The 11,058-nt window shown below is 42.1% G+C and overlaps 1 non-coding gene across 1 annotated transcript; it reads right to left on the bottom strand.

Moving 5' to 3' along the window:
- Positions 1-794: 794 nt before the first annotated feature.
- Positions 795-926, bottom strand: LOC119625518 (small nucleolar RNA SNORA51). The gene has a single exon (XR_005241711.2). It is a non-coding gene; the product is annotated as a small nucleolar RNA SNORA51 (small nucleolar RNA).
- Positions 927-11,058: the final 10,132 nt, after the last annotated feature.

Genomic DNA, 11,058 nt, shown 5'->3' with positions numbered 1-11,058 from the left:
CTACAAGAGCAAAACTCCGTCTAAAAAACATCAACCAAAAAGAAGTGAAATGAACGTAATGAGGTTATAGAGGAAATAGCTGACCATGGGAATGTTTACACTACCACCATTGGAGAGACTGCAGATATGCAGCCAGGGAACTTAGAGCAGGTGAACTCATGACATAAGTGAGTCACCTTATGTCTCAGAGGAAGTGATCCTGGCAAAAATCTTCACATTAAAGGAACTCTTGGAAATATTTCACCACATTGAAAATGCAAAAGATAACACACTGGAAGCTGATCCAAACGTAAAACTATTGACAGTTTACCAAGGCGTAGAAAGATGAATACGCCAAATCATAAGTTCTATGACAAGAAGGGAAGAAACTAAGCAAACTACTATTGTTAAGTTTTTTTTACAAAGAAACACAACACTTAATTATCAATGTTTCTGATGTTTTAAATTGCAGTATACTAAGTGAATATCAGTCTTACTATGTTCTTTATTTCCCTATACATTTATAACGAAGAGAGTCTATAATGTTCTGACAAAAAATTTTAAAGGTCATAGGACAATCATAATTTTTCCCATTGATTATTTAGATCACATTATACATTTTCAACTTGTACAGTTATTTTGAAGGTCCTGTATTATTGTGCAAAGTGAGGACTGCCTGTATTTTCCGAGGGACAACCTTCTCTAAGAGAAGTAGAATGGAAATATGAACTCAAGAAGAAAGAAGACTGAGAACTAAATTTAAAAAATGAGAAAATAAAAAACTTCCAAGGTTTTTTTTTTTTTTTTCCTGAACTCCTTGTCTCCTGATTCACAATACAGACCAGGCACAGGGCCTGGGCTGAGGTATATATGGGGTTGGTTTACTCTGCCTCCTCTTTCTATATAGTCAGTGTAAGAATACAGACTGTGGTAAGTACCAGGAAGCCAAAATTTCCCACTTTTAAAGAACAACTTGTTTATGTATTTTTAAATGAATGACAGTGGTTTTGAACGGCTATATTTAGTTTTCACTGAATAGATTTAAAAGTATTATTTAACAGTCATTATTTATAACATGTTAGAAATTACAATCTTGGCAAATATTTAAACTGGTGATGAAAAGTTTCCAATATCAATCTAAAAATGAGTACATAATTTTTCAAACGTATTAGATTTGAAAGATCACTGATCTGTTCCCAAAACAGGAATTAGCCTATTACTACTTGGGGGAGTATTATTACTATTTAAAAGATAGCAGTTTATTGGGGAATGTTTCTGTGCCACAGTTAGAGCTCAATTCCAGATAAAATTAATACAAGACAGAAGGGTAATAAACTAGGGCTTTTTCCATTATAAGCAATGGAAAAAGAATACAAGTAAGAGCATTGGCTCAACTAACCCCAGAAAGACTGATACTATTATATAAGTCAGAGATTAAAGCTCGCCAAAGACTTCCTGTCTCATTCAGTAAAAGCCTACTTATAATAGGCTCCTGCACCCCCACACCCAGCTCTGCTTTGGCTCTCATCGGGAGGCAATGCCTCAGGGCTTTCTCCATGCTTTGCTACTACATATTCCTTTCGCCTGAACTGCTCTTTTCCCAGCTACAGCTACAGGACTGGCTCACTCACCTCCATTAGAATTTTTTTTTTTTTTTTTTTTGAGATGGAGTCTTGCTCTGTCACCCAGGCTGGAGTGCAATGGTGTGATATCAGCTCACCGCAACCTCTGCCCCCCAGGTTCAAGCGATTCTCCTGCCTCAGCCTCCCGAGTAGCTGGGATTACAGGTACGTGCCACCACTCTCAGCTAATTTTTGTATTTTAGTAGAGATGGAGTTTTGCCATGTTGGTCAGGCTGGTCTCGAACTTCTGACCTCAAGTGATCCGCCCACTATGGCCTCCCAAAGTGCTGGGATTGCAGGTGTGAGCCACTGTGCCCGGCCTTTTTAAAATTTTTGTGGGTTCATAGTAGGTGTGTATATTTATGGAATACATGAGATACTTTAATGCAGACATGCAATGTGTAATAATCACATCATGGTAAACAGAGTATCTGTCACCTCAAGCATTTATCCTTTGTGTCACAAACAATCCAATTATACTCTTTTAGTTATTTGAAAATGTATAATTATTATTGGCTATAGTCACCCTGTTGTGCTAGCAAATACTAGGTCTTATTTATTCTTTGAAACTACTTTTTGTACCAATTAAACATCCCCATAATCCCCCACTACCCTTCCCAGCCCCTGGTAAACTTCCTTCTACTTTCTATCTCCATGAGTTCAATTGTTTAAATTTTTAGCTCCCACAAAGAAGTGAGAACATGTGATGTTTGTCTTTCTGTGCCTGGCTTATTTCACTTAATATGACCTTCCAGTTCTATCCATGTTGTTGCAAATGACAGGATCTCGTTCTTTTTTATGGCTGAATAGTACTTCATTGTGTAAATGTACCACATTTTCTTTTTCCATTCATCTGTGGATGGACACTTAGGTTGCTTTCAAATTTTGGCTATGGTGAACAGTGCAACAAACATGAGAGTGCAGATATCTCTTTGATATACTGATTTCTTTCTTTTGGGTATATACCCAGCAGCAGGATTGCTGGATCATATGGTAGCTCTATTTTTAAGAGTTTTTAAAGAAAAGGTCTTACTCTATCACCCAAGCTAGAGAGCAGTGGCAGGATTACAGCTAACTGCAGCCTCGACTATAGCCTCAGGCGATTCTCCCTGATTCTCCCACCTCAGCCTCTCAAGTAGCTGAAACTACAGGCATGCACCACCATACCTGGCTAATTTTTGTATTTTTAGTAGAGACAAGGTTTTGCCATGTTGGCCAGGCTGGTCTTGAACTCCTGGCCTCAAGTCATCCACCCACCTCGGCCTCCCAAAGTGTTGGGATTATAGGTGTGAGCCACCCCGCCCTGCCTAATTGTAGTTTTGATTTGCATTTATCTGATGATCACCGATGCTGAGTACCTTTTCATATGCCTGTTTGCCATTTGTATGTCTTCTTTTGAGAGATGTCTATTCAGATCTTTCACTCATTTTTAAATCGGACAATTAAACTTTTTCCTATAGAGTTGTTTGCGTGCCTTATACATTCTGGTTATTGATCTCTTGTCAGATGGACAGTTTGCAAATATTCTCTCCCATTCTGTGGGATGTCTCCTCACTTTGTTGATTGTTTCCTTTGGTGTGCAGAAGCTTTTTAACTTGATGTGATCCCATTTGTCCATTTTTGCTTTAGTTGTCTGTGCTTGTGGGGTTCCATCAGGTTTTTGCTCAAATGCCACCTTCCCAGCAATTCCTTCTTTTACCAATGTGTTAAAAATGATTTTGCAACCGGGCATGGTGGCTCACGCCTGTAATCCCAGTGCTTTGGGAAGTAGAGGTAGCCGGATCACCTGAGGTCAGAAGTTCAAGACCAGCCTGGTCAATACGGCAAAACCCCTTCTCTACTAACAAAATAAAAATGAGCCGGGCATTGTGGTGCACGCCTGTAATCCCAGCTACTAGGGAAGCTGAAGCAGGAGAATCACTTGAACCTGGGAGGTGGAGGTTGCAGTGAGCCAAGATTGCACCACTACACTCCAGCCTGGGTGACAGAGCAAGACTCTGTCTAAAAAAAAAAAAAAATTTCTACTACAATTTGCTGTTCTCTATTCCCCTTCCCTGCTTTATTTTAATCCATAGTACTTATTATCATTTATATTATGTATTTTGCTTATTGTGTTTCTTCCACTAGAATGTTAGCTCCATGAAAGCAGTGATTTTTGTGTTTTCCTCATTGCTATATATAGTTCATAACATGTAACAGATGCTCAAGAAATATCTGTTGTGGCTGGGCACGGTTCACGCCTGTAATCCCAACATTTTGAGAGGCCGAGGCGGGCAGATCATGAGGTCAGGAGATTGAGACCATCCTGGCTAACATGGTCAAACCCCATCTCTACTAAAAATACAAAAAATTAGCCGGGCTTAAAGGCACGCACCTGTAATCCAAGCTACTCGGGAGGCTGAGACAGGAGAATCACTTGAACCCAGGAGGCCGAGGTTGCAGTGAGCCGAGATCGTGCCACTGCACTCCAGCCTGGTCAACAGAGCGAAACTCCATCCAAAAAAAACAAAAAACAAAAAACAAAAACCAAAAACAAATATTTGTTGTGTAAATGAAAACTCAACTGGATTAAGAGTAAGACTCAAAGTTTCTTTAAAAACTTGCTCAAGGGCACATAGTTGTTTAAGAAATTGCAAAAGTGACTTAATCCACAGACACTGCCCTCCTGCAGCATATGGTCTAAAAGTTTTGTGCTGTTTTTCATTTTTCAAATTCAAAGCATCAGGTTTATCCATCCCTTCATTTTCATTCCTTCTGACATCACTCTTATCCAGGTCTTTATCACTTCTTATCTGGTTTACTGCAAGATGTTTCTATCTCAGTCTCAATCTCTCTCCTTCTCCCCAAAGTTGTATACCATCTTTAATCCTCCCCAAACACCATTTTCCTCACATCACATCCATCCCCCACCCCGTTTTTTGTTTTTTGTTTTTTGTCTTTTTTTTTTTTTTGAGATGGAGTTTTGCTCTTGTAGCCCAGGCTGGAGTGCAATGGCATGATCTCAGCTCACTGCAACCTCCACCTCCCAGGTTCAAGTGATTCTCCTGCCTCAGCCTCCCAAAGTGCTGGGATTACAGGTGTGTGCCACCACGACTGGCTAATTTTTGAATTTTAGTAGAGATGGGTTTCACCATGTTGGCCAGGCTGGTCTCAAACTCCTGACCTCAGGTGATCCGCCTGCCTCCACCTCCCAAAGTGCTGGGATTACAGGTGTGAGCCACCGCGCCCGGCCACATCACTTCCCTTTACTTGCTCATAAGAGCTACCAAGAAAAAGTTGAAGCTCCTCCAATCGGGTTTCAACTTTTTACCTTGGTAAAGTAAAAAGTGGAATTGACCAAATTCCACTTATAAAGCTTTATTCCACTACTTCCTAGTTTAAAACCTTAACTTCATCAGGCCATCCCCCTCATCACTACCTAATGAACAATCTGTGCTCACTCCCATTTCAGTTCATATTGTTCCCATCATCCGGAAAGTTCTGTGGAGTCCTTTTCATCTGTCCAAATGCTTCTTACCCTTTAAGGCAGGGGTGTCCAATCTTTTGGGTTCCCTGGGCCACACTGGAAGAAGAACTATCTTGGTCCACATAGAAAATACACTAACGCTACACTAACACTAATGATAGCTGATGAGCTAAAAAAAAAAAAAAAAAAAAAAAAAAAGGCAACAAAATCTCATGTTTTAACAAAGCTTACAAACTTGTGTTGGGCCACATTCAAAGCCGTCCTGGGCCACATGCAGCCCATGGGCATGGGTTGGATAAGCTTGCTTTATGGCATGGACCACTGTCTACCTCTTTCATAAGGTTTCTCTTATTTCACAATTAACCGATTGATTACAAAACTCAATGCTTTGTAATCATCTTTTCTCCTCTGAAGTACTTTTGTTAGTGTGCTGATTACTAAGATGTTTATGAAGCATATCTTGGTATTATGTATTATGTATGTTCACATCCCAACTCTTCAATCAAATTGTAAATTCTTTGAAGGACATCATTCTTTGTAAGATATAATCCTACACTTATACTTCCACAAGTTATTTTGTTTTTTGCGCATAGTAGGTACCCAAAATATTTGTTGAATGAAGTATTTTTTTAATACCAAAAATTGTAGAATAAGATAGTGTTCTGGATTTAAATGTGAAAAGGGCTATGTTGTCAATAAATCCTCCAAAGAATATACTTTCATATTGAACTGAGGATAATAAAATATTGCTTAAACTTGGTGGTAAAATGAGTTGTGATGTTGTTACATGTCTTAGTCCTTTTTGGACTGCTATAAGAAAATACCTGGCCAGGTGTGGTGGCTCACACCTGTAATCCCAGAACTTTGGGAGGCCGAAGTGGATGAATCACCTGAGGTCAGGAGTTCGAGACCAGCTTGGCCAACATGGTGAAACCCCATCTCTACTAAAAATACAAAAAAATTAGCCAGGGGTGGTGATGTGTGCCTGTATTCCCAGCTACTTGGGAGGCTGAGGCAGAAGAATCGCTTGAACCTGGGAGGCAGAGGTTGCAGTGAGCCAAGATCATGCCACTGCAATACAGCCTGGGCAACAGAGCAAGACTCCATCTCAAAAAAAAAGAGAGGAGAGGAGAGGAGGGGAGGGCAGGGGCGGGAAGGGGAGGGGAGGCTAATTTATAAAGAACAGAAATTGATTTTGTCACCGTTCTGGAGACTGGGAAGTCCAAGACCACGGTGCTGACAGGTTTGATTGTCTGGTGAGGCCTGCTTTCTGCTTCTAAGATGGCCCTTATTGCTGCATCCTTCAGAGGAAAGGAATGCTGTATCCTCTCAAGGTGGAAGGCCATCCTTTACATGGTGGAGGCTAGCTTAGTGCTGTGTGAAACCTCTTTTGAAAGGGCCTTCATCCCATTCATGAGGGGAGAAGCCCTCATGACCTAATCACCTCCTGAAAGCCCTACCTGTTAATAGTATCACATCAACCATTAAGTTTCAACACCTGAATTTTGGAGGGAATACATTCAAACCATAGCAGTATGTAATAAAATCCAGAGTATGACTATAGAGTAGACAAAATGTGAATGAGCAAGGTTTCCATTTTACACTGATTATAAATGTCCATGCAGCAACCAGTATTTAGTTTAATTGTAAATATTTTTTTGCTATTTGTTTAGCTACATGACTGAAAATTTATTATTTAGATATAAAAGAGAAACTGATTTTTTTTGCTAAGTAACATCTTCCATAAACAATGGGAGTTTCGGAGAATTCTGTTTTGGGAAACATCCATGTTAATATTTTGTTTCCATATGAACCATCATCACACAGACATTATTTTGTACAATACAAACAAGTAGAATAGATTTAGCTTTTGGCTCAGAACATGTTGTTCCACATGCCCTACAGAGTACATCTAAAACTCTATGTGACGAGACCAAATCTCTACAAAAAAATGAAAAGATTAGTCAGGCACTGTGGCACACTTCTGTGGTCCTAGCTACACAGCAGGCTGAGGTGGGAAGATCACTTGAGCCCACGAGGTTGAGGCTGTAGTGAGCCGTGTTTGCATCACTGCACTCTAGCCTAAGTCACAGACAGAGATCCTGTCTTACAAAAAATCTATTTACAACGTAACTACTACACTGTCCACCTAAAAAAGAAATCCAACAGGTTACACAAAATGAAAGGGTATTAGGTAAAAGAGTTTGGTCAATTCATTATTAACCACATGTCCTCTACAGCTGTTCTCATCTGAAGATGTACTCTGGGGTTATTAGGTCAATAATGGACTCTTCTATCTTCTTAAAAAAAAAAAAAAGCATTATCCCATATCGAGTAGCGAGGTTGCTATAAATTCCAACACCACTCACATTAACAGAGTCACTGCACCCCATCTCATGCTGTACCTCATCTGTACCTCATCTCATCAATCTATCAGCTGTCCCTTGAAGGAGTTTACAAGACTGTAAAGAGAAATATCTAATTCTTCTTCAGGGCTAGTTTCAACCAGGATCTAAAACATTCAAATGCTATAAAAGTAAATGGATATCAAATATAGCCTTAAAAAACAAGAAGAATAGTGATATGATTATTGCTTGCGCTACAAAAGATCTTTAAAAGCAGATTTAAGGCTGGGCATGGTGGCTCATGCCTGTAGTAATCCCAGCACTTTGGGAGGCCAAGATGGGTGGATCACCTGAGGTCAGGAGTTCGAGACCAGCCTGGCCAACATGGTGAAACCCCGTCTCTACTAAAAATACAAAAACTAGCCAGGCGTGGTGGCACATGTCTGTAATCCCAGCTACTCAGGAGGCTGAGGCAGGAGAATGCTTGAACCTGGGAGGCAAATGTTGTAGTGAGCCGAGATTATGCCACTGCACTCCAGCCTGGGTGACCGAACGAGACTCCATCTCAAAAAAAAAAAAAAAAAAAGGCAGATTTAAGCGAATAGATGTATGCCACAACACATATATAGCACCTAGGTAGAAAAATAATCTAATGTGTACTTTTGTGAGTTAGGCTTCAAAAATATTTGTTAAACACTCAAATGATGATTGCTATGCTGTGACAAGGCTATGGACTTGATAACAATTTTTTATAGGAAAGAGAAGCCATTATTTAATATATACATATGGTATGTACAATTGCTGTAACTTCACTTGATCCACAAGTGGACTTTTAAGCATTAAGTAAGTGGTTCTCAAATAGGGGCAATTTTATTGTGCAGGAGATATGTGGCAGTATCTGGAGACATTTTTAGTTGTTATAACTTGAGGTGGGAGGAGCAACTGCCACTGGCATCTGCTATTAAGTAGAGGTCAGAGATGCTACTAAATATCCTACACTGCACAGGAAGCCCTTTCCCCATCCTCCTCCACCAAAGAAATTATCTGGCCTCAAATGCCTATAGCACTAAAGTTGAGAAAGCCTGCATTCAGTCACATAGTATTCCAGGTCCTACTCTAACAGTTTATTTCTGTGTCTAGTACTTCCTCTTTGGGGTAGGCACAGGAGCTGGGGTAGGTTATTCTGTGGCAGGTAGGCTTGAAAGTCATCACATTTGGCTGCCTATTTAGACAGGGTGAGGTTGGACTCAATTTTAAGGGTTGAACTGACTTTCAGATTATTTCGGTGGTACCCAGACTTGACCTATGGGCCAGTCAAGACTGCTTTCAGGTTCTTAATGTCTTTATAGGAAATGGTGCTAGACTCAGCCCGATGAGTTAATCAAAGAGGCATCTAAGTATATGAAGCATCTGTAGTAGCAACGCACAATTTAGGTATGTCCTGTGAGCATTCCTGGAAAAAGGGTATACTACCTCACTTATGGTAAACATACCTGAAGCATGCCGTGAGAATGCCCTCTATGGCAGACACACCTGAATGCAGGTGGAAGTTCCAAGCTATCTGGGAGTGGCCAACCTGGAGAGCCATTCCTTGTCTATGAGAAACATCCGAGTCCCCAGCTCCTCTCATGGAACTCGCCAGTACATTGAGGGCCTTCATTTTGGGTTAAATGGATGTTGCCAGGTGGAGGTTGTTAGGGGGAGGGTCCTAGCTGAAAATGGTATATAAACTGCATGTGTTTTGCAAGCAGTTGCAGTTCTTCTGCCCAGCCCGCCATCAATGGGTCATGTAGATATCCTGTCCAGCCTCCCACCACTGGACTCTGTCCCCTGTATGTAAGCCTCCTGTGAAACCCCATGTCTTGTTTGCTGGCTCTGGGTCTCTTCTTCTGTCTCCCAAACACAGTGCCATCACTATTAGGTTAACATGGGTCCAGCACAACACTCACCACAATTCTGTGGATTGCTACTACTTAGGGTTGTGGGAAAGAGGTTATTTAAAAAACCTTTTAACAAAGCACATTGGCCGGGCGCGGTGGCTCAAGCCTGTAATCCTAGCACTTTGGGAGGCCGAGACGGGCGGATCACAAGGTCAGGAGATCGAGACCATTCTGGCTAACACGGTGAAACCCCGTCTCTACCAAAAAAAATACAAAAAATTAGCTGGGCGAGGTGGCGGGCGCCTGTAGTCCCAGCTACTCGGGAGGCTGAGGCAGGAGAATGGCCTGAACCCAGGAGGCGGAGCTTGCAGTGAGCTGAGATCCGACCACTGCACTCCAGCCTGGGCGACAGAGCGGGACTCTGTCTCAAAAAACAAAACAAAACAAAACAAAACAAAACAAAGCACATTTCATTGGAATATACTATGCTACTGAATGTGTGTTCCAGGGAGTAGCACCATCAACATAACCTGTGAATATGTTAGAAAGGCAGAATCTCCAGTCCCACCCCAGGCTTACTGGAAGAGAACTGGCATTTTAACACCATTCCCAGAGAAATGCTGTCCTAATACATTGATGGGGGGTGGGCGGGGGAAGGAAGAGAGGAGAAATATAATGCTTATAAGAAGAAAATGAAAAGGATAATCAGTGACTTGACCCTTGCATACAGTACCGTGTCTGGTTCAGGGACAATCTTGAAGGTCAGAGAGGACCTGTGAGTAGGTCAGAGGAGGGTTATGAAAATAAAAATAGGCCAGGCATGGTGGGTCATGCCTGTAATCCCAGCACTTTGGGAGGCTGAGGCGGGCGGATCACCTCAGGTCGAGAGTTTGAGACCAGCCCAACCAACATGGAGAAACCCTGTCTCCACTAAAAACACAAAAAATTAGCCAGGCATGGTGGTGCATGCCTGTAATCCCAGCTACTTGGGAAGTTGAGGCAGGAGAATCGTTTGAACCCCGGAGGCAGAGGTTGCGGTGAGCCAAGATCCTGCCAGATAAGGCAATTACCTCAAAGACAAGAAAACTAAGCAATATGTAAAGTTCAAGTCTACGATCTAATATGATAAGAGATGGCAAACAAGGCTGTAAGAAATATGGCTGCGCTTTGCTCAAGGATAGGCCGAGGAAGGATGTTTACATCCTGTGTGACTCAGTGAGTTTAGAGCGCAGGCACATAACTCCACTTGTTATCACAGCCATGTAGTCATAACATGGGAAGGTCATCACTTGGCCTAAGCCACTATTGTCAGTAAAAGGTCTAATTGCCCTGTTGACACTGCGCAGGCGTGCTGGCACTCAGAGAAAGAGTCAGAGCTGCCTTTGCAGATAGCCATGCAGCTGCAGGTGTGGGGGCTGCCAAATAAAGCCGTGTCTCATCTACCTGCTGTCTCTCTAGTGTTCTTCCAGTTCCCTGCCCCACATTCGCCCACTCCCCTCAGCCCTCAGCTGGGGCTGGAACCTAACCCTGAGCATACTTGGTGTAGTTGGTGGGATGAGGTGAGGTCTTCATCTCCGGAGGCTCCCAGGTTGGCTATGTGGCCGCAGCATGGGCTATAGTACCCCGTGGCAGAGATGCTGCTTGGATGGGCCCCGTGGAAACGTGGGGGGCAGTGAATGGGTCTCCCACGAGTGTGGAGAAGCATATGGAAGCTTACAGCACCAAGAAGGAACGACCTTCACCAGCAGAGTCGGATGGGTGTTTCT

Source organism: Chlorocebus sabaeus, chromosome 10 (genome assembly GCF_047675955.1).
Source record: "Chlorocebus sabaeus isolate Y175 chromosome 10, mChlSab1.0.hap1, whole genome shotgun sequence".
In the NCBI taxonomy this organism is placed as follows: Eukaryota; Metazoa; Chordata; class Mammalia; order Primates; family Cercopithecidae; genus Chlorocebus; species Chlorocebus sabaeus.
Note: the sequence above shows the minus strand (reverse complement) of the source record. Positions and strands in the feature narration are given on the sequence as shown.